This window comes from Pleurodeles waltl, chromosome 1_2 (assembly GCF_031143425.1).
Source record: "Pleurodeles waltl isolate 20211129_DDA chromosome 1_2, aPleWal1.hap1.20221129, whole genome shotgun sequence".
In the NCBI taxonomy this organism is placed as follows: Eukaryota; Metazoa; Chordata; class Amphibia; order Caudata; family Salamandridae; genus Pleurodeles; species Pleurodeles waltl.
Window position 1 is genome coordinate 1,001,591,978 of NC_090437.1, and position 24,799 is coordinate 1,001,616,776.

Here is a 24,799-nt window from a genome sequence, read left to right on the forward strand (position 1 = left end):
CCTTTTCCACACCTGTTATACGGTTCCTAGTAAGATTATAGGACTGTGGATAGAAGAACTTCAGAGTAAGGGGAAATGAGCCAGTCCACAACTGCAGAAACGTTGGCCCAGTTCCTGGCTAGCTCACAGTGCCTTGCCTGAACCTTAACCCTTTTGAGAAAAAGGTGATTGTGGCAACCTAACATGACACTTTGACTTTCAAGGGAAGGCATGGAAACAGATCTCACCCGTTCGTTGTATTACTTATGCATGCCCAGGAGAAACACAAGAGAGATACTGGATAGGTTTTCAATATATTTATTGAAACAATCATAATCATGCATAGAGAGAACGAGCTTTGATAATTAGACATATGAACCATAGCAAAGTTACTACCATAATGAAGATGGTGAAGATGAGGAACAATCCAACCATGGTAAATGAATTCTAAGAGTTTTAAAAGGTTCTCGAGGTTCCAACCTGACCCGAAGACAAAAATGAGAGCATAGCGGGTATAGCCTTCTGGCAGTCCGACCTAAGGAATTAGCCTTAGCCCCATACCTGAAAATGGTGTCAGGACTCAGCCTGTAGTTTTATTAGCAACCCTCTCAGGAAGCTGGTAGATTAGCACCAGCAAAGCTGCATGTCGAACACAGAATCCGTCCCAAGATGGTTGTAGCTGAAATTCCCCCCTGTCCCTTCCCGGTCAGTGCATCTTTTATATAATGAAACCGCACTGTGTTAGAAGCACAGCTCTGATGCAATGCTAAGTTTAGATGTTAGAAACTGTTGCCTGAATAGGCAACATAAGCACTAGGATATTGTGTACTGTGGTCCTAGCCTTGCATAGAATGTACTGATTACAAGTCAAGGAAAGGCTAACTGAAACAAGCAACTTATACAATATATTCCTAGACTAATATCGTGCAGGCAAAATCAAACTAAGTATGTAAAATTTCACTGCTAAAATGCAATGCAGCTAAAATGTGTAAATATGAAATAAGGCATGAGGCTAAGAAAATGGGGGAACTGAGTCGGGTTCAAGAGGTCCTCACGATGCCCTCCCGTTGCTCGTGAAAAAGACAGATTCTAACAACCCATACTGGAAAAGAATTAAAAAGGATAAAATGATCACTCCTACAAGCAAAATAAAGAAACTGAATAACAAAATAAGCCAATTGAAACAAACAATTTACTTAAAAAGAAGGTCCAAATTTAAATGTTACTGGAGGCTTCTAAGATGGGGAGGTTACGACAAGGCAGGGATCGATGAATCCCGCACGTCAAGATGTGAGGCGTCAACTCTGTGGTGCGGCAATCTCACCAGGGGGCCACAGCTGCTCCGGCAGACTCGGGGTCATGGACGTCGGTAACACAGCACTCAGGGCTCGCACAGTGGCTGAACTTAGGATTCAGTGCAGCAGCGCAAGGCCTGTGTAGCAGGTTGCGTTGTTTCTCTCAGCGCGGACCATGGCTCCATGCAATAAGCAGCACAGATTTGGGCACGTTGGCGATGGTTCCGAAGTCACTCTGGAGTCGATGTGCTTGGTTTCTTCTTGGCTGCACCATAACTCACTTTCAAAGGGCCAGGAACTGGATTAGGCTACAAGTGGCATGTCACAACTCTCAGTAAGAGGCGCTGTCTTTGATGGCTTGAGGCAAGCTCAGTTCAAGCCCTTGGAAAACCTAGGAAAGCAGGATGTAGAAAGAAAAGTCAAGTCCTTTCACTCCCAGGACAGAAGCAGCATGCAGCAGACCAGCACGACAAAGCAACAGGCAGAGTGGCAGTCCTTCCTACAGCACCCAGCTCTTCTTCCTAGCAGAATGTCCTCAGTCCAGAAGTGATCTAACTATGTGGGATCAGAGGTCCAGTACTTATATCCGTTTCCAAGTAGGCAAACTTCAGAGAAAAGTCTTTGTAATGCACAAGACCCTGCCTTTCGCTGCCCTGGCCCCAGACACACTCCTGTGGTTTGGAGATTGCTTTGTATGAGGACAGGCACAGCCCTATTCAGGTTCTCGTGTCAGCTCTTCCCATCACTCTAGCTCAGGAAAACCCATCAGACTGGTCATGGGCTATCAGGATCTACACCTCAGCTACCTTTGTGTGACTGTCTAGTGTGAATACACAAACAGCTCAACTGTCAACCTGACCCAGACGTGTATTCAGCAGACAGGCAGAGGCACAGAATGGTTAAGCAAGAAAATGCCCACTTTCTAAAAGTGGCATTTTCAAATTCACAATTCGAAAAACAACTTCACCAAAAGATATATTTTTAAATTGTGAGTTCAGAAACCCAAAACTCCATATCTCTATCTGCTCCCAGTAGAAAATTATACTTAAAAGGTATTTCAAAGCAGTCCCCGTGTTACCCTATGGAAGACAGATAGGCCTTGCAAAAGTGAAAACTGAATTTAGCAGTATTTCACTCTCAGGACATGTAAAACACACCAGTACATGTCCTACCTTTTAAATACACTGCACCCTGTCCGTGGGGCTGCATTGGGCCTACTTTAGGGGTGACTTACATGTAGTAAATGGGAAGGTTTGGGCCTGGCAAGTGGGTGCAGTTGCCAGGTCGAAATAGCAGTTTAAAACTGCGCATACAGATCCAGGAATGGCAGGCCCAAGACCTGTTTGCAGGGCTACTCACGTGGGTGGCACAATCAGTGCTGCAGGCCCACTAGTAGCGCTTTACAGTCACTGGGCACACTGGGTGTACTATACTAGGGACTTACTAGTAAATCAGATATGCAAATCATGGATAAACCAATACAATTTAGACAGAAAGCGTATGCACTTTAGCACTGATTAGCAGTGGTAAAGTGCCCAGAGTCCTAAAGCCAACAAAAACAGGTCCAAAAAAATAGGAGGAAGAAGAAGTCAAAACGTTTGGGGATAACCCCGCAAAAAGGGCCAGGTACCAACATTTCCCATGCGGGAGATTTGTAAAAAAACGTGGTAGGCCAATCCTTTTTATCCAAGAGAATGTCATAGCTAAGCGTTTCTTTATTTGCACGTTTTACGTCCCCCCTCAATTGTATTTTCAATTTATACACTCTGAATGGAGAGGCAACTTGCCAACCTGGGATTTCAATTTCAAGTTAATTGTTAGTTGCTTTCACATCCAGAAACTCTTGATGATTCTGGACCTCTACTGCATTGTCTAGAAAAGTCACTGCGCCAGTCCTGTTCTGAAATAATGTTCTCAGAATGTGTGGCATATTTAGCTGAAATTCCCTCAACTACCTTCTTTTTGAATTTTGCTTTTAGTTAGGGAAGTTTCTCTTCCTTTTATATGATGATGTCAGATGAAGTTGTAAGTCCTTTTGCAGTTTTACATACTCTTCTTGTCTGCTCTCTGACTGTCCCGCTCTCTCATACAGTTTGTCAGATGAGCCCTAAAATGAATGCGAAGGAACACGAAGGACGTTTATCAGTGGACTGATGCCCGTCAGGTTGTTTCAAATTATCATGGTTACATAAATTATAACTTTTTATAGGGGTCTCTGGCTTGTCAGGAATAGGGCCAGGCGCGGTCCAGGTCTCGCCCGAAATTCCGCTGCGCTGCTCTGCTGTGCTTTACGCACACCACTTGTCATCCATCCCCTCTTGTTCCAAAGGTGACCATCAGTGTCGTTTGCCCTGTGGCAAAACTCATAGAGCTGCAGGTTCAGGGCATTGGTGGACAAGATGCACTTATCAATGCTATTCTATGAAGGGACTACAATTCCCATGTTTTTTAGGCAGCAGCCATCTTGGGGTGTGGCAGGCCTATAAATGCCCAGCCACACCCAAGTACGTTGCTCACTATTTTGAAGACTTTGATGCAGAAGAGCAGAGTTCCTGAATGGCAGAGTGTTGTCTAATTAAAGTCCCTGGTGCATTAAAAAATGAGTAGGTCGTACTCATAGCAGTAAGGCCTTGCTGAATCCCAGTTTGGAGGAAGTTATTACTTCCAAGAGGTAAAGCACTTTTTTTGGCACAGAAATTCAAAGCGTTTCAGTTCACAGATGTAACGCGCTTTTGTGCACAGTAATTCAAGGTGCTTCCGTTCACAGATGTAAAGCGCTCTTTTGGCACAGTAATTCAAAGCGTTTCAGTTCACAGATATAACACGCTTTGGTGCTCAGTAATTCAAGGTGTTTGTGTTCTTAGATGTAAAACGCTCTTGGCACGACAATTTAGGCGCTTCAGTTCTTAAATGTAAAGCGCTCTTGGCATGATAATTCAGGCGCTTCAGTTCTTAGATGTAAAGCGCGTTTGGCATGATGATTCAGGCCCTTCAGTTCACAGATGTAAGCACTTCAATTCACAGGAGGAAAAGGTTCTTGGCATAACAATCTAAGTGATTCAAGTTACTTGAGTAAAAGCGCTTCCTGGTATTATTAAGTAAAGTGCGTTAAGTTCAATGAGTAAAACCTTTTGGCATTTATGGTTGTGAATGTGAAGGTATTTCTGGAGATAAGCAAATCATAGTTTTCATTGTTCTTTGAAAAGCTTAAGATGTGAAAAGCATATTTAATTCTTTGTGATTGTCTAAGTCATGATCAAAGGTTTATGTTCTGAATACATAGATATTACAAGATTGATATTCTGTGTATAATCATAGTTCAAAGTTCTTGTCATCTCTTGATTCTGAGGTCGTGTTTTACTTTTGTTCCATGTTTCAAAGAAGGGGCTTTGCCCTCATTTCAGAAGAGATCTCCACCTGATATCTTGGAGACGCATTTAGTCAAGAGTCGATAAATGAGTAAATGCATATTTGTTCTAACCTTTACTTTTCAGATCTCTCTCCCTGCTGCTCCCTTCCCTAATTCCCTTCCCCTGGACTGGCTTCATCATAACTCTGTGCTATAATAGCTTTCTGAGTTGATGACGCCGGGAGGTGGGCCTTTTGTCCAGCGACGTGCAGATCCTGAGGAAAGGACCCTGTGACACGGCTGCAGAGTTTCTCCACCTGATTTAGTTTTTTTCTTTTACTGTTTTTTTGTTTAGCCTAGGGTTTCCTGGAAGACTCTAGTGCTTGCATCAGGGGGGTGGAATTTAATAAAATATCTACTTGGTTCATGGGAACAGATCACTTCATAAATCTACTTGCTTCGTTAAAAAAATCTACTTGGCCCTTTGGTGTCATGTAGTGTGACGATAAAGGGGACGTGGTTAGGTCAGCCATCACAGTGGAGTTGACCCTCTAAGGATCCGCTCAACAGCCTCACCACTGACTGCCATCTGGACCTGGGCCTCTGCTGAGGGACTGCCGGACATTGTTTAATCAAGTAGCCACCCCTGGCTCATCCCAGCCGTGATTTTGGGGCACCCAGTTAGCTTTTGAATACCCTACTCAGACACCAAGGCCAACTTTTCCCTGCCTCGAATGCCACATGGAAAGCTGTGGCACAGGCCCCTCCGGCGGCCATCTCAACAATAGATCTGGCAACTCTGGGATGACCTGCGGGGGCCGGGAGCACTGAATAGGGTGTGGAGGGGGCCACCTTGTAAGTGATACCTGCATCAGGCCACTCAACCCTGTTGAGGCCTTCCACAGCCTTACCGGGCCAACGTGAGGTGCCGCCCCTCCCCCCTTGGGCCTCAATATTACTGGCTGACAAGAAGCTAGCCGGTCCTAGACGTCCACAACACTGACGCTCAACATCCCCACACTCTCCCCTTCACATCAACGCACTGATTAGTGTGTACAGGAGAACACTGTTGTGGAAGTGGCCTGCTCCGGAGACCCGAGGCTCAATTGCACATCTTCATCCGGCAGGGAATACTTTGGGCATAAAGGACTGCACTCACCGCCTCATCGTCAGGCATAATCGACACTATGGCCTGGGGCCACGTCGCCCTTCTTGTACTGCGGGCTGTGCTGCAGCCCAACGCAACACCCTGGGTCTCATCCTTTCCCTCCCTCGCATTGGCGCTCTAATCAGTGCGGACAAAGGGGCTTCCATCTGCTACAGACTTTTGTCCCAGTGCGGCGTGGACCCCACTAATGCCTCTAGGTAAATTGCGGCCCCTGCAAATTTTTTGGGGCATGCGCTGTGACCTGACACATGATCTCCTCTTTCTCCCTACTCCTCCCACTCGCATCAGCGCTCTCTTCAGTGTGCAGTAGTGGGCCAGCACATGAACATGGCATCTGCTCTGGGTGATGGGGCACCGCTACACGCTCCTGCAGCCCTACTGTACCTGGAACCCTCATTGTCACCCTCTTTTAGCGTCTATAGCCTTGGGGGCCTGAACAAAACCCTTCCCTTAATCCCTGCTGCGGAAACTCATTAGGCACCGTACTTGGACTCTCCCAGGCCCTGTCTGGACATCAACCATACCCCCTTGCATCAGCACTTCATTCGTGGATGGTGGACGTACGTGACTAAGCACGACACTGGGCTGCCTTAACGCCCTTCCCACATTATCACCTGCAGGACATCTACTTCAGCGCTACACAGCCCCTTTTTGGGGCATAAAAAAACCTCACAACAGCCCACTTATTGAAACCCTTACCAGCAGCATCTGCCAACACCCACCACCCGATATCCAACTGGACTTCCCCTCCTATAAATCGGCACTCTCTTCAGTGTGTGTGGGAGGGGAAGGGCCCTCACTGACCGCCAGAGCCTACCTTTATGCCCTGCCAGGAGTCCAATAAGTAGTACTGGCACCACACTGTTCCACAGCTCCTGACATTAGTGCACAAGTCCACAACCCCAGGGAGTAAATTCCTCTGGGTGTTGGTGTCTCCGATCCTGTCCCCAGCATCTTGGGTGACCTGACAACATGACCATTCCAGACATATCTCCTTGACTCCAGAAGGAGAGGGGGGTGTGGGATCCCTCCGGAACACCTCACAAAACCTCGGAGCAGGTAGTGCTCTGTACCTCCCATCATGGGCAGACTCAGATTGGCCACCCCGGGCTTCTCTTCGACTAGTGCAGCACCTCAGCCTACCTTCCAAGAAATGCCACTGCTGGCACCCACTGTGGCGATGTCCACCTCTGAAAATTTAGACCAAGTAATGACTGCCGTAGAACACTCCCGCATCTCGATGGAGACATGGCACGTTATCTTTGCCACTGAGCTCAGCTTCCTCTGTGTCGACCACCATAAGCTTTCAGACAAGCGATAAGCGAGAAAAATATAAATACCCTGCAACCCCACTTGGAGGACAACAAATGTGCAATTTGGGATTTGCAAGAGCATGCTCGCTACCTGGAGGAAAGGGTGGAGGACATTGAAAGTTGGTCCTGGAGAAGCAGCATACGAATGTTGGGGTCGCTGCAGTCAGCATAGGGCCGAGATCCCATTGCCCACTTGGAAAAATGTTTCAGGTCATTCATCCGTAGCTCTGATCTCACTCCCTTCTTTACATTGGAAAGAGCACACCAAGTAACGGTCCAGCAGCCCCCTCCCGGCTCTGTCCCCTTCCCCCCCAAAGTTGATGAAACTACGCCATTTCTAGTACTGAGACGCCATCCTCCACTCAGCTTGCCATGCTAGCCCTCTCTGAGCCAAGGACAAAGTGGTCATGCTATTTCTCTACACTAGGGCAGTTCAGCGACTGCAAGCCTGCTCAACCAAATTGTGTGAGCTCAGGCAAATGCTTTTTTTCACAAAGCCTCCTTTTTTTCATTATCAATTATGAGAACACCTTCAGATGCTCGAGTTTGGAATGTGCGTCCAACAAACTCTCGTGTTTAATTTAATGGCCTATAATCTTCATCTATCTATGAGAAGAATATAGGCCACATATACGGCATACGTGACAACTGACTTGTCTCTTAGTTAATTAATAACATTATCAGGGCAGCAGCAGGAATGCTTGCTTCCCAGTGGATGTTTAAAAATTCGCATCTCAAATATAATTCTCAATGCAGCGATATAATCTCCTGTGCGAAGGTGAAACACTTTCGCGTGCAAAAGAAATACATATTTTTGAATTTTTAAAACACTGCATCATACTCTAACATGATGTGTGCTGTATTATTTACATGCAAATATATACAAGGCTTGGCTCGTGCAGCAGCAATTGAAGCCAGAGCAGAGCCTTGGCTCAGCTCTCCCAGTTAACCTGTTGGCCCGCCCACCTATAATACATATAAATTCAATACATTGCAGCAATATATGAAGCCACCTTGAAATCTAGATAAACTCAATGTACCCATTCACTTTATTTTCTAGAACTCAAACTAACTGTGTGTGAAAACATGCAAAGCTCTCAAGACTCCTAATCAGAATTCACTGAGGGCGATTCATCCTCCGACACTTCTGGGAAAACACGAAGAGATAAAAACGCTAAGCAAGTTGAGCTCCAGTTCACGGTGAGGTTTCACAACGTGGACTTACCTCCCTCCCCCCGTTTTCAACTCCAAACCTGAAATACTTCAAATTCCGCAAGCAAAGGCCACCACATAGCACTATGGCCCAAATAAAACCTTACTAGCAGCAATACTTGAATAGGAATACGGAAGGAAGCTGGTTGTACCGCCCCCATAATCTGCAATTGGCTAGAAAACAGAAAGGGCCGCCTTGGAACAACAAAATCCAGTCGCTCCGGAAGTGTTCGCTCCATTGCTTGACCGTCTTGAAATACATTGCTTTATCTGTTCCAGACTTGGATATTTAATACTTTTCAGATTGTGAGACAATCTAGTATTTTTGCGGTCTCTTACTACATATTTACGGCCGCCAGTCTCAGTAGAGTTATTTATTTATTTTAAATACAACGTCACATTGCAAACAGCGTCCACGTATTGACCCCCTGCTTTTCCGTAAAGACGTCGAATCAAGCTGCACGTCTAACTAACGCCAATAAGAATTACAGTCGTGAGCTGGACAGTTCATTACAAAGCCAAGATTGTTTTATCTTTGCGCATTCTTTTTTATTTTTACATGGGATGTTAACGGGAAAGCTTATTTTTAGAAACGTGTGATTGTTGTTTCTGGGTCTACAGCCGACGTGCGTTAAGGTAAATTTGTATTTTGCTTTGTTTGTAAACGGGTGGTATGCCTTGTCGAACACACACCATGACTTTCAAACCAGATTGCTTTTTTAACTGATTACAGTAGAGAGCTGTAGCGAGCTTAAAGGAAGTTAATCTCTCTTTCAGAAACGTAGTTGCCGGTGTTTTGTAATACCTGGTATCCCCACCGTGTCCTGTATCCTCTGCTCTTCGACACTTCTGAAATGAAACTCCGCCCGGGCAGACTCAGACAAGCAATTTAAAGGACTGTTAAGTTAGTGCATATACACAGTGAAATCAGTGAAAACATTTGCTAGATCACATGGAATCATAACGAAATAAAAATAAGTGGAGCGAATGAAAGAGAATAGGACTAACGACAATGGTTTAAAACATGGGGGAAACCAATATCAAAACGTGCGAAATAATAAAAGGATGAAAGAAGGTAAGATAATGAAATGGGGAAATTAACTGGTTGTTTTTTGTGTAATGAGTATGTTACAAAGTGTTATTGACAATCGAAAATATTTGCTGGATGTAGGAGGCTGGCCTGGCTTATAGTGGGTACCTGATGGTACTTACACCTTGAGCCAGGTCCAGTTATCCCTTATTAGTAGATTAGTATTGTTCTAGCAGCTTAGGCTGATAGAGGTAGCTATAGCAGAGCTGAACTAGGAGACATGCAAAGTTCCTACTATACCACTTATATCCTATAGCACTGTATTAACAATGTGCCAAAAATATCTCAGAGGATATACTCCCTTAGGAGGTAAGTAAAATACACAAAATATACACACAAACCAAAATCAGGTAAGTAAACAGAAAAGTAGAGCAAACACTATAGAATACAATAGGATGCAATAGGCCTAGGGACAACACAAACCATATGCTAAGAAAGTGGAATGCGAACCACTTAGGGACCCCAGGTCTAGTGTAGTGTGTAGAGGGCCGCTGGGAGTGTAAGAAAACACTAAGGGTGTCCAAGATACCCCACCCCAAGACCCTGAAAAGTAGGAGTAAAGTTACCCTACTTCCCCAGAAACACACTAAAGTCGTGATAGGAGATTCTACAAAGACCACAACAGACTGCAAAACACTGAAGGCGGATTCCTGGACCTGAGGACCTGTAAAGGAAGGGGACCAAGTCCAAGAGTCACGAAAGTGACCGGGGGGGCAAGAGCCCACTAAACCCGGGATGAAGGTGCAAAATGGCTGCCACCGGGTGGAAGAAGCTGAAGATTCTGCAACAACGGAAGATGGCAGGAACTTCTCCTTTGCACAGAAGATGTCCCACGGCGTGCTGGAGGATGCAGAGTTGTTTCTACGTAGAAAGACTGCAAACAAACCTTGCTAGCTGCAAAGGTCGCAGTTGAAGAAAATATGGGGCTGCCCGGGCCCAGGAAGGACCAGGAGGTCGCCCCTTGGAGGAGGAGACAGAGGGGGCGCTCAGCAACACAGAGAGCCCACGCAGAAGCAAGCAGCACCCGCAGAAGTACTTGTACACAGGTTCAACAAAACGTAGCACTGCGGTCGTCTCAACACTACAAAAGAGGGTCCCACGAAGCTGGTGGTCAACTCAGCGAGTTGAGCAATGCAGGACGGAGTGCTGGGGACCTGGGCTGTGCTGTGCATGAAGGATTCCTTGCAAAAGTGCAAAGAAGCCCTTGCAGCTGCAGTTCACGCAGTACACAGGATTACTGTCTGGCTTGGTGAGGCAAGGACTTACCTCCACCAAATTTGGACAGATGGACCACTGGACTGTCGGGGTCACTTAGATCCAGCTCCTGTGTTCCAGTGACCACGCTCGTCACATTGAGAGGGGACCCAGTGGACCGTTGAAGCAGAAGTTTGGTGCCTGCGTTAGTAGGGGGAAGATTCCCTCAAGCCACAGGAGATTTCTTCTTGGCTTCCAGTGCAGAGTGAAGGCAGACAGCCCCCAGAGCATGCACCACCAGGAAACAGTCAAGAAAGCCAGCAGGATTAGGCGCTACAATGTCGCTAGTAGTCTTCTTGCTACTTTGTTGCAGTTTTCCAGGTGTCCTGGAGCAGTCAGCGGTCGATCCTTGGCAGAAGTCAAAGAGAGAGATGCAGAGGAACTCTGGTGAATTCTTGCAAGTCGTTATCTGAAGAGAAGCCCACAGGAGAGACCCTAAATAGCCCTCAGAGGAGGATTGGCCACCTAGTCAGGTAAAACATTTTTCTCTCTGTCCTAAACCCTTTCTTACAACTATGTCTGCAGTAGAACTTACTCCCCCAGTTGTCCAGGCAACCTATGGTAGTTTAAACTTTAAAAGTTTTGGGGGTCTCTGCATACAAAGAGGTGTAAGCATTGGTAAGAGCCCTACCAAAGATCTTCTCCTTAGCCTTCTCCTAGAAAGTGACCAGAACCAGTCTGGCCCATCCCAAGATCAAGAGGTCGAGGAGGGTACCCAGCAAGAATAAGGGGAGGGCCCTGAGGACTTTGGGGAGGGTTCATCCGAAACCTGCCAGCTAACAGGCCACCTAATGACACTGGTAGTGGGAGGGGGTCACACACTAGTAGGGCACCTTTTACTCCAAAAGGCCAGGTAACTAGAGTCCAGCCAGTTAGAGACAGGGCCACTTCTGCCAATTCCCACATTTCCTCTGTGTCACAGAATTCCCAGGTCTCCCACCCTGAGGATAACACCCTAGAAAGGGAACTCAGAAAGCTGAGGTTGGAAGAGGCCAGACTGAAGCTGAGACAGCAGCAGTTGGCCTTAGACAGAGAATCGCTAGATGTAGAGAGGGAAAGGCAGAGGTTGGGATTAGGCCCTCATGGTGGCAGCAGCAGTGTACTTGATAGTAATCCTGTAAGCGAACAATATTATAGGATCCTGCATACAATAGTCCCCCTTTACAAGGAGGGGGATGACATTAACAAGTGGGTTGCTGCACTTGAGAGGGCCTGTATGGTACAGTTGGTCCCTCAAAGGCAGTGGGCTGCTATCTTGTGGCTATCTTTCACTGGTAAGGGTAGGGATAGGCTCCTTACTGTCAGAGAAAGTGATGCTAAGAATTACAAAGTTTTGAAGGATGCACCCTTAGATGGATTCGGCTTAACCACTGAACAATACAGGATACAGTTCAGAGATACCAGAAAAGAGTCCTCTCAAGACTGGACAGACTGTGTAGACTGTTCAGTGAAGGCCTTTGAGGGATGGTTACATGGCAGTAAGGTGACTGACTATGAAAGCCTGTATAATCTAATCCTGAGAGCATATTTTGAATAATTGTGTGTCTGACTTGTTGCACCAGTACTTGGTAGACTCAGATCTGACCTTTCCCCAAGAATTAGGAAATAAAGCAGACAAATGGGTCAGAACAAGGGTGAGCAGAAAAGCTCATACAGGGGGTGACAAGGATGGCAAGAAGAAAGATTGTGAGAAATCTCAGGATAAGCATGGGGATAAAGATAAAAACAACAATCCTTCTTCACATCCTAAACACTCTTCAGGGGGTGGGGATAAATCATCTTCTAACTCTTCTTCACAACCCACACACACTAAAAAGCCTTGGTGCTCTGCTATAGCTACCTCTATCAGCGTAAACTGCTAGAACACTACTAATCTATTAATAAGGGATAACTGGACCTGGCACAAGGTGTAAGTACCATCAGGTACCTACTAAAAGCCAGGCCAGCCTCCTACAAGGGTGTATGTGAAGCACACTACCCTGGACTCACCCAGATGTTTAGCTTTCAGATGTGTCTAGGTCTTGTGGCTTTTTCTAGATAGCAGCATCCCAAAGTCCAAAAAGTGCAGCCCTCACCATTCCAAGTGGGACGATTTTGAGAGTTAGCCAAGCTCTCATGGCCCTAATGTAAAACCAAAACCCAAAATAATCAAATGTCCTTTTGCTTGCCGTGGGATAACATGTTTTAGTGTGCAGGAGAGAATGAAGGACTGTTACCCCTTCAGTTGGAGTGGGGGCATAACCATGCCCATACTGGTTGGTAGCCACCAGCCCACTACCACCAGCCCACTATTTTTTTATTTTATTTTTTATTCCCTGACATCTAATAGGCTTTCTGCCTCCCAGGGAGTGGATCGGGGGTAATTGACCCATCTGCCCACTGGTGGGCAGAACAACTTTGTCCCCATTTATTTGGGGTGGGTGTATGGCCATACCCCACCCTCTTTTTTTTTTTAAAAAACAATTCTTGTCTGGTGGGGTTTCTGCCCCTTTGGGGGGCAGATGAGCCTTACAAAAATAGGCCGATCTGCCCCCAAGGGGGCAGAAATGGCCTAAAATAAATTTGCCCTCCAGGGCAATGACCCTTGTCTAAAGGGTCCCGCCCTATATGTAAAAAAAAAAAAAAAAAATCCCTGGTGCCTAGTGATTTCCACCCCACTTGGGGGCAGAAATGGCCTAAAAACAATTTGCCCCCTCTAGGGGAGCGACCCTTGCCTAATGGATCGCTCCCCTTATCAATGTAAACAAAAATAATCTCTGGTGTCTAGTGGCTTCTGCCCCCCCTGAGGAAGCTCAGCCTAATCAATATAGGTCGATCTGCCCCCAGGGGGGGCAGAAAAGGCCTAATAAGAAAATCGCCCCCTGGGGAGTGACCCTTGCCTAAGGGGGCGCACCCCTTATGCCAATTTCATAAAATAAAAAATCCCTGGTGTCTATTGGCTTCTGCACCCCAACCCCGGGGGCAGATTGGCCTAACCAATGTAGGCTGATCTGCCCCCAGGGGGGCAGACTAGGCTTAATAAAATTATTGCCCCCTGGGGAGTGACCCTTGCCTAAGGGGTCGCTCCCCTTATGACACAAAACAAAAAAAAAACAATCCCTGATGACTAGTGGATTCTGCCCCCCCCCCCCCCCCCCCTCGGAGCAGAAGGCCCTAATCAATATAGGCTGATCTGCCACCTAATAATTATTTGCCCCCTCCTGGGGAGTGGCCCTTGCCCAAGGGGCCGATCCCCTTATGGAATTACACACACAAAAATAAAAATCCCCGGTGTCTAGTGGACATTTCTGCAGCTCGATCGCATCAATATAATTCCACAAGCTGTCACATCTGGTTCCTTTGGAGTATACCAAACATAATGGCCTATATGGCCTATAATGTTTGGTATCTGCTATTTTTTTTAGGGCAAGAACCTAACAGGATACAATTTGACATGGCCATGTTGGCTTGACGAACACATTATTTTTTCTGCTTGAGTTTTCTAACATCTTTCCCTAAAGGGACACCACATATTATGGCTCATGCATTGGTGTAATATTTGGTATCCCCTACTTTTCAAGGGTCACCTTTTAGCCACTGACCAATTCAAGTTGCCTTCTATTTGATAGCAGCCTACAGTGCCTTCACATTTTTAATTTAATTCCACAAGCTTTTACATCCGATTCCTTTGGGGGAATACCACATATAATGCCTCACATGGGCTATAATTTTTGGTATCCAGGAATTAAATTTGACAGCACCTTCTGTTGGCTGGATGAATGCAGTATTTTCCTGCCAACATCTTTTACTATGGTGATACCACGTAATGCTGTTCCTGCATTGCTTTAATATTTGGTATCCCCTACTTTTCAAGGCTTACCTTTTACCCAATGACCAGCTCAAATAGCATTTTATTTATTATCATACTACAGTATCTTTTCACATTTTTGGATTCATTTGACAACCTTTCACATTGGGTTCTTTTGCGGGATACCAAATATAAAGCCTCAGAAGGGCTATAATATTTGGTATCCCCTATGTTTCTGGGGTTAGAGCTTACCAGGATTCAGTTTGACATGGCCTTCTGTTGGCTTGGTGAACGCAGTATTTTCGTGGCAAATACCACCCTTCCCTGTGTTTTCCAACATCCTTTATTATGGGGATATCCCATATTATGGCTTCTGCATTGTTGTAATATTTGGTATCCCCTTCTTTTCAAGGGTTACCTTTTAGCCACTGACCAACTCAATTTGCCTTTTATTTAATAGCAAACTACAGTATCAATTCACATATTTGCTGTCATTCCACAAGCTTCACATTAGGTTCCTTTGGAGAATGTCATATGTAATGCTTCATAAGGGCTATTATATTTCGTATCCCCTATGTTTCTTGGGGAGGAGCTTAAAAGGATTCATTGTGACATAGGCTTTTTTTGGCTGGTGGAACACAGTATTTTCCTTTCAAATACCGCAGTTCCCTGTGTTTTCCAACATCTGTTAAAAACATTAGATCTCCAGTCCTGCCACTACATTAAAATCATTTGTAAGCAAGGGGCCCCAGAGATCGGGCATTCTGTTGTAATTTGCTAATGCTTGTTGCAAAAAGCTTTACCTCTCTGTTTCTTCAATATGTAGAATGTGTTCCTGCATGAATGTTCTGTGCCTTTTGTGATCCACCAACAGTGATCCGTTCACCTACAGTTTCTGCTGACTAGTGAAGGGAGCACCACGCTGGGCTGTGTGTGAACTTCTACAATAAAGGCTTTATTCCAATACAGCTGTTTCAGAAGTACAGATTTTGGTGACAATTCACCAGGACAGCACTCGCCCCTAACCCAACATGGATGTGGCGAACCCCAGCTTACAAAAGTAAGGACATACCTCGTCTTTCACATCTTTGCCCGCTCTCTTCTCTCAGCACATAAATCCTATATTACCTTTAGCGTAGTGTTTCCTACGTAGTTTCTTTGTCAGAGATATATATATATATATATATATTCACAAATGATTTCCTTTGAAAAATGAGAGCAACGTCAAACTCAAGTCACAGCGTGAGCGAGACAGCCACAAGCGCATCACAACAGATTGAAGCCTCATGACGAACATCACACGCTAAGCATCAGACAAACGGACGCACCCTCCTAACTACCAAAGCCATCAAAGGACTATCATTAGGATATCTCTCCTGTCAAGTGCCATTACCATAGTAACCTGATCGTTCAAACGATAAACACTGCCCCGGTAAATGTTGTTTACATATTTCAGTGACCCTCCATTTTTTTTTTATGACCCGAAAGTGTTACCAACATTCTAACTGTTGCCCAACTTTTCCAACTCAAATTATACAGGAAAATCTTGGTGGCTTAATTAAATATAATAATAAAACATACACATATTCAATATGGATATTCCAGCAATAACACCACCTCCACAATTTTTTTTTATTATTGTTTTCATTGAGATTAAGAAAAGTACACACACAGTTCTGACAACATCAGTAATACAGATATGGAGCCTAAGACACAATCCAATGCTGGACAACCAGTGTTCAGTATTACATTACAATAAAACATCATAGTAGGCCCACCATTTCCCACATATTTTAATATTTTTTTCAGGGCTCCCTCGCGCTGCATAGATCGGCTTTTCTTGATGCACACACCAATAGACCCCCACCCTCCATCCCGCCAACGAAGGAGCCCTGGGAAGCCTCCACTTGCGAGCAATATCTTTCTTACGGACAAGGCATGCAACTCCTAAAAATATCCGTTCAGCACAGGGCTCTCCCAGTTCCTCCACCTCCCCAATTTTTAACACAACCTGCATGCAAACCATCAAGTATGAAGAATAGGTGGACATTTTTGATAATTACATGGAAGCCTTGGATGGACAACAATTTAGTTCTAAATTGAAAAAACTATCTTATTGAAATAATTTGGAAAAGAAGGCCAACATATCTTCAAATAGTTACCATTAGCAGTAAGTGAAGGGGGACAAGCGATTGAAGATGAGTTCCTTGAAGCTAAGAAAGGCTGGAAATAAGATTTTCAAAAAGTATGATTGTTGTTATGAGACGTTACAAGCTCTATACCCACTCAAAAAGGAAAGGAGAGTCCAGAGATGAATTTGTGACGTAACTAAGAGAGTTGTCTATAAAGTGTAAATTTGGAGCAATGACAGACAAGATTATTAGGGACCAACGTGTAGCGCAATGCAGAAACAGAAAGATACAAGAAAGACTGTAGGCCATGAGAGATCCTTGCTTAAAAGACACCATAGAAGTATCAAAAGTGATAGAAGAAATGGACTAATGCATGCAAGAAATGAGTAAAAGAATTGAGAGAAGAAAGCCAAGTCTCATCTATAGTTGGAGAAGTTGGTTTGATAGCATCAGCAAGAAGAGGAGGATTCAGAAATTCAAAGAATAATAGTGTTACTAAGCCTATAAGTAAAATGTGTAGCAGATGTAAAAGTTCCTATCACAATTTTGTTTCAAACAATTGCTACACCATATGGAAGGAATGCAGGAAGTGCAGCCATAAAGGACACTTTACGAGAATGTATAGAGATGAGGGCATGAAGAATGGAAAAGTAGCAACATTATCTGGAGATATTAGAGATATGTGTTGTAGGAAAGTGCCACTGTTGGCATGGCTACCCCCCATGTTTTGCCTAGTCTTGATGCCAACTTTGATTGAAAGTGTGCTTGGAACCTGCTATCCAGGCCCCATCACCAGTGTTCTGTACCTTTGTTTCCACAATTGGTAGAACCCTGGCACATGGTTAAGTCCATAGTATAAGGTACCCAAGGGCCCTGTGGCCAAGGAAGGTCTCCAAGTGCTGCAGCATGTATTATGCCACCTTAGGGGACCCCTCACTCAGCACATGAACACTGCCTTGCAGTTTGTGTGTGCTGGTGAGGAGAAAAAGCCAAAGTCGACATGGGACTCTTCTCAGGGTGCCATGCCCCCAAACAAGTGCCTGTAGCATAGGTAAGTCACCCCTTTAGCAGGCCTTACAGCCCTACGGCAGGATGCATTATACCACAGGTGAGGGCATAGCTGCATGAGCAATATGCCCCTACAGTGTGTAAGTTTATTCTTAGACATAGTAAGTGCAGTGTAGCCATATTGAGTATATGGTCGGGGAGTTTGTCATTACGAACTCCACAGGAACATAATGGCTTCACTGAATACTGGGAAGTTTGGTATCAAACTTCTCAGCACAATAAACCCACACTGATGCCAGTGTGGGATGTATTGGAAAATGCACACAGAGGGCATCTAAGAGATGCCCCCTGTATGTCAGCCAAACTGCTAGTGTAAGACTGACCGGTCTGTGCCAGACTGCCACTTTCAGACAAGTTTCTGACCACATGGTGTGAGTGCCTTTGTGCACACTGTGACCAGAAGCAAAGCCTGTCCTGGGTGGACGTGCTTCACACCTCCCCCCATAGGAACTGTAACACTTGGCGGTGAGCATCAAAGGCTCAAGCCTCGGGTTACAGTGCCCCAGGGCACTCCAGCTAGTGGAGATATCCACCCCCGGACAAAGCCCCACTTTTGGCGGCAAGTCCGGCAGGAAAATTAGGGAAAACTGAGAGAAGTAACCGCTCCAGCCAGGACCACCCATAAGGTGTCCAGAGCTGAGGTGACCCGCTCCCTGCAGAATCCACCATCTTGGTGAGGAGGACAGGGACCAATAAAGATAGGAATGTGACACCCTCCCCAAAGGGAGTGGGCACAAGGAGGGTATAGCCACCTTCAGGAACAGTAGCCATTAGCTATTGCCCTCTGACCCCTAAAACACCCATAAATCTAGGATTTAAGGGCCTCCCTGAACCCAGCTCACCAGATTCCTGGTGACCTACAGGAAGAAGAAGGACTGCTAAGCTGAAATCCCCAGCAGAGAAGAAGGAAGATGACAACTGCTTTGGCCCCAGCACTACCAGCCTGTCTCCTGTTTCAAAGAACCTGACCAGTGATGCGTCCAGTGGGCCCAGCAACCTATGCCAAACTCCAGAGGACTGCCCTGCATCCAAAAGGGCCAAGAACTCCCAATGACAGCGGCTGTGTCTGAAGAAACCTACAACCAAGGACTCCCACCTCACTCTGGATGCGTGAGTCTTGACCCCTGTGCACCTGACGCCCACGGCCCGTGTCCAGGTGGTCCACCTAGCAAGAGAGGGACCCCAGGCAATTGCAAGCAAGTGCCCACCCTGGGTTGACCTCTCCACCCCTCGACAACAATGCTGCAGAGGTAATCCCGAGGACCCCCCTGACCGCGAAGCTCCGGACGAAGATATCCGACGCCTAAGAACACACTGCACCTGCAGTCCCCAGGCCTTGGAGAAACCAACCCTGTAGGAAAGTACCATCTTGCCTGGCATGTTACCCCTATATTTCACTGTATATATGTTGTTTTAGTTGTATGTATCACTGGGACCCTGCCAGCCAGGGCCCCAGTGCTCATAAGTGTGCCGTGTAAGTGTTCCCTGTGTGATGACTAACTGTCTCACCCAGGCTCTGCTAACCAGAAACCCAGTGGTTATGCTCTCTCTTTACTTTCTAAATTGTCACTAACAGGCTAGTGACCAATTTCACCAATTCACATTGGCATACTGGAACACCCTTATAATTCCCTAGTATATGGTACTGAGGTACCCAGGGTATTGGGGTTCCAGGAGATCCCTATGGGCTGCAGCATTTCTTTTGCCACCCATAGGGAGCTCTGACAATTCTTACACAGGCCTGCCACTGCAGCCTGAGTGAAATAACGTCCACGTTATTTCACAGCCATTTACCACTGCACTTAAGTAACTTATAAGTCACCAGTATGTCTAACCTTTACCTGGTAAAGGTTGGGTGCTAAGTTACTTAGTGTGTGGGCACCCTGGCACAATCCAAGGTGCTCCCACATTGTTCAGGGCAAATTCCCCGGACTTTGTGAGTGCGGGGACACCATTACACGCGTGCACTATACATATGTCATGACATATGTATAGCGTCACAATGGTAACTCCGAACATGGCCATGTAACATGTCTAGGATCATGGAATTGTCACCCCAATGCCATTCTGGCATTGGGGAGACAATTACATGATCCCCCGAGTCTCTAGCTCAGACCGGGGTACTGCCAAACTACCTTTCCTGGGGTTTCACTGCAGCTGCTGCTGCTGCCAACCCCTCAGACAGGTTTCTGCCCTCCTGGGGTCCAGCCAGGCCTGGCCCAGGAAGGCAGAACAAAGGACTTCCTCAGAGAGAGGGTGTTACACCCTCTCCCTTTGGAAAAAGGTGTCAGGGCTGGGGAGGAGTAGGCTCCCCCAGCCTCTGGAAATGGTTTGATGGGCACAGATGGTGCCCATCTCTGCATACGCCAGTCTGCACAGGTTCAGGGATCCCTCAGCCCTGCTCTGGCGCGAAACTGGACAGAGGAGAGTGGAGTGACAACTCCCCTGACCTGCACCTCCCCTGGGAGGTGCCCAGAGCTCCTCCAGTGTGCTCCAGACCTCTGCCATCTTGGAAACAGAGGTGCTGCTGGCACACTGGACTTCTCTGAGTGGCCAGTCCCAGCAGGTGACGTCAGAGACTCCTTCTGATAGGCTCCTTCAGGTGTTGCTAGCCTATCCTCTCTCCTAGGTAGCCAAACCTCCTTTTCTGGCTATTTAGGGTCTCTGCTTTGGGGAATTCCTTAGATAACGAATGCAAGAGCTCATCAGAGTTCCTCTGCATCTCTCTCTTCACCTTCTGCCAAGGAATCGACTGCTGACCGTGCTGGAAGCCTGCAAAACTGCAACAAAGTAGCAAAGACGACTACTGCGACCTTGTAACGCTGATCCTGCCGCCTTCTCGAGTGGTTTCCTGGTGGTGCATGCTGTGGGGGTAGTCTGCCTCCTCTCTGCACTAGAAGCTCCGAAGAAATCTCCCGTGGGTCGACGAAATCTTCCCCCTGCAACCACAGGCACCAAAGAACTGCATCACAGGTCCTCTGGGTCTCCTCTCAGCACGACGAGCGAGGTCCCTTGAACTCAGCAACTCTGCCAAGTGACTCCCACAGTCCAGTGACTCTTCAGTCCAAGTTTGGTAGAGGTAAGTCCGTGCCTCCCCACGCTAGACTGCATTGCTGGGAAACGTGTGTTTTGCAGCTACTCCGGCTCCTGTGCACTCTTCCAGGATTTCCTTTGTGCACAGCCAAGCCTGGGTCCCCGGCACTCTAACCTGCATTGCACGACCTCCTGAGTTGTCCTCCGGCTTCGTGGGACCCTCTTGTGCAACTTCGGGTGAGCTCTGGTTCACTCCACTTCGTAGTTCCTGTTCCGGCACTTCTGCGGGTGCTGCTTGCTTCTGAGAGGGCTCCTTGTCTTGCTGGGCGCCCCCTCTGTTCCCTCACGCAACTGGCGACATCCTGGTCCCTCCTGGGCCACAGCAGCATCAAAAAACCCTAACCGCAACCCTTGCAGGTAGCAAGGCTTGTTTGCGGTCTTTCTGCAAGAAAAGACTTCTGCACGACTCTTCACGACGTGGGACATCCATCCTCCAAAGGGGAAGTTTCTAGCCCTTGTCGTTCTTGCAGAATCCACAGCTTCTACCATCCAGTGGCAGCTTCTTTGCACCCACAGCTGGCATTTCCTGGGCATCTGCCCACTCCCGACTTGATCGTGACTTTTGGACTTGGTCCCCTTGTTCCACAGGTACTCTCGTCTGGAAATCCATCGTTGTTGCATTGCTGGTGTTGGTCTTTCCTGCAGAATTCCCCTATCACAACTTCTGTGCTCTTTGGGGAACTTAGGTGCACTTTGCACCCACTTTTCAGGGTCTTGGGGTGGGCTATTTTTCTAACCCTCACTGTTTTCTTACAGTCCCAGCGACCCTCTACAAGGTCACATAGGTTTGGGGTCCATTCGTGGTTCGCATTCCACTTCTAGAGTATATGGTTTGTGTTGCCCCTATCCCTATGTGCCCCCAGTGCATTCTATTGTGACTACATTGTTTGCACTGTTTTCTATTGCTATTACTGCATATTTTGGTATTGTGTACATATATCTTCTGTATATTTGCTATCCTCATACTGAGGGTACTCACTGAGATACTTTGGCATATTATCATAAAAATAAAGTACCTTTATTTTTAGTATATCTGTGTATTGGGTTCTCTTATGATATTGTACATGTGACACTAGTGGTACTGTAGGAGCTTCACTCGTCTCCTATTTCAGCCTAAGCTGCTCTGCTAAGCTACCTTTTCTATCAGCCTAAGCTGCTAGACACCCCTCTACACTAATAAGGGATACCTGGGCCTGGTGCAAGGTGTAAGTACCCCTTGGTACTCACTACAAGCCAGTCCAGCCTCCTACATTGGTTGTGCAGCGGTGGGATAAGTTTTTTGCAACTACTTACCACTTTGTCATTTTGTACTTTTCATAAGAGAAAAATATACAAAACAAGTTCAGTGTATGTACACCTAACCAAAAAGTTTTGCTTTTCTTCTCACTTCTTTGCTAAGTGCTGAAAAGTACCTCTAAACTTTAAAAAAGTTCTTAAAAAGTTTTAAAAGTTTTTTTTCTGTCCTTTAAAAAAGTTCTGAAAACATTTTCTCTCTTTTTCTGTCCCTTAAACCTTTTCTATCATGTCTGGTACAGGCGAAACTCTTGATCTGGCCAGCATAGCTTATGACAACCTTAGCTGGAAGGAAGCAAGGAGTCTCTGCATAGATAGAGCTTTAGGGGTAGGGAAGAATCCCTCGAGACAACTGTTAGTTAATATGCTCATTGAACAAGATAAAACCTTAGTTGGCACTTCTGGTGAGAAATTAGCTGATGGTTCTCAATCTGACCCTGGGGCACCCCTAGCAAAAGTTTTAGAAGGGAACCTTCCCAACCTGCCCATTAGCAGGCCACCTAGCAATGCTGGTACTAATGTGAGTTCTCATCACAGTAGGAGTATTACTTTTGTTAGCCAGGTTGTTAGAGTGCCATCTGTTAGGGCCAGGTCTCCCTCTGTTCATTCTCACCATACTTCTGTTTCAAGGCATGCCCCACCCTCCCACCCTGATGACATAGTGTTAGAAAGGGAGCTCAATAGATTGAGAGTGGAAGAATCCAGGCTGAAGCTCAAGAAGCAACAGCTGGATTTAGATAGGCAGTCCTTTGAGTTAGAAAGAGAAAGACAGAGGTTGGGGTTAGGACCCCATGGTGGCATCAGCAGTATTCCAAATAGTCATCCTGTAAAATAGCATGATTCTAGGAATCTGCACAAGATAGTTCCCCCTTACAAGGAGAAAGATGACATTAACAAGTGGTTTGCTGCACTTGAGAGGGCCTGTGTTGTACAGGAGGTCCCTCAAAGGCAGTGGGCTGCTATCCTATGGCTATCTTTCAGTGGAAAGGGTAGGGATAGGCTCCTTACTGTAAAGGAAAGTGATGCCAATAATTTTGCAGTTCTTAAGAATGCACTCCTTGATGGTTATGGCTTAACCACTGAACAGTACAGGATCAAGTTCAGAGAAACCAAAAAGGAGTCTTCACAAGACTGGGTAGACTTTGTTGACCATTCAGTGAAGGCCTTGGAGGGGTGGTTACATGGCAGTAAAGTTTCTGACTATGAAAGCCTGTATAACTTAATCCTGAGAGAGCATATTCTTAATAATTGTTTGTCTGATTTGTTACACCAGTACCTGGTAGACTCTGATCTGACCTCTCCCCAAGATTTGGGAAAGAAGGCAGACAAATGGGTCAGAACAATGGTGAACAGAAAAGTTCATACAGGGGGTGACAAGGATGGTAAGTCTTCTGACAAGGGTGGGGACAAATCTAAAAATGAGTCTTCATCAGGCCCACAAAAACACTCTAGTGGGGGTGGTGGGTCAAAATCCTCTTCAAATCAAAACAAAGAAAATAAACCATGGTGCTATATATGTAAAATAAAAGGCCATTGGACAACAGATCCCAGTTGTCCAAAGAAAAGCACCAAGCCTCCTACCACTACAACCCCTGCTGCTACACCTAGTGCCCCTAGTAATAGCAGTGGTGGTGGGAGCAAACCTACTAATATCCAATCCAAGGGAGTAGCTGGTCTCACTTTTGGTAATTTAGTTGGGGCTGGTCTTGTTAGGGAGACCACAGAGGCTGTGTTAGTCTCTGAGGGGGCTATTGATTTAGCCACCTTGGTTGCTTGTCCCCTTAATATGGATAAGTACAAGCAACTACCCCTAATAAATGGTGTTGAGGTTCAGGCCTACAGGGACACAGGGGCCAGTGTTACAATGGTAATATAGAAACTGGTCCACCCTGAACAACACTTACTTGGTCACCAGTACCAAGTAACCGATGCTCATAACAACACTCTTAGCCACCCCATGGCTGTTGTGAATCTCAACTGGGCGGGGGTTACTGGTCCAAAGAAAGTTGTGGTTGCCTCAGATTTACCTGTAGACTGTTTACTAGGGAACGATTTAGAGACATCTGCATGGGCAGAAGTGGAGTTGGAGGCTCATGCAGCAATGCTGGGCATTCCAGGGCATATTTTTGCTTTAACCAGGGCTCAGGCCAAAAAGCAAAAAGGACAGGGTGACTTGGAGCCTGGAAGAATGGACCAAGTGCTCCCTAAAGCTAGGGTTAGTAAAGGTAAAACACTACCTACTATCCCTCCCTCTACAGTGGATTCAACTTCTGAGGAAGAAGAATTTCCACCCTGTGCAGAACCTACACCAGAAGAGCTGGAAGCAGACACTGCTGAGCTTTTGGGTGAAGGGGGGCCTGCCAGGGAGGAGCTGAGTGTGGCACAGCATACCTGTCCCACACTAGAGGGTTCTTAGGCAGCAAGCTGTCAAACAAGCAAATGGGAATGTCAGTGACTCTCACAGAGTTTACTGGGAGGATAACCTTTTGTATACTGAAGCAAGGGATCCAAAACCTGGAGCTGCCAGGAGATTGGTGATTCCTCAGGAATACAGAAAGTTCCTCCTAACTCTAGCCCACGACATTCCCTTAGCTGGACATTTGGGGCAAATGAAAACTTGGGACAGGCTTGTTCCCTTGTTTCATTGGCCTAGAATGTCAGAGGACACAAAGGAATTTTGTAAATCCTGTGAAACCTGTCAAGCCAGTGGCAAGACAGGTGGCACTCCAAAGGCACCCCTTATTCCACTGCCAGTGGTTGGGGTTC

At 46.3% G+C, this 24,799-nt stretch overlaps 1 protein-coding gene across 1 annotated transcript in view; it reads right to left on the minus strand.

The window, feature by feature from the left end:
- The window catches only part of GNPDA2 (glucosamine-6-phosphate deaminase 2), a 68,713-nt gene extending 60,221 nt beyond the window's left edge, over positions 1-8,492 (minus strand). The window contains exon 1 of the mRNA XM_069201749.1: positions 8,330-8,492. The gene's annotated coding sequence lies outside the window, so the exon portion shown is untranslated. The remainder of the gene's footprint in view (positions 1-8,329) is intronic.
- Positions 8,493-24,799: the final 16,307 nt, after the last annotated feature.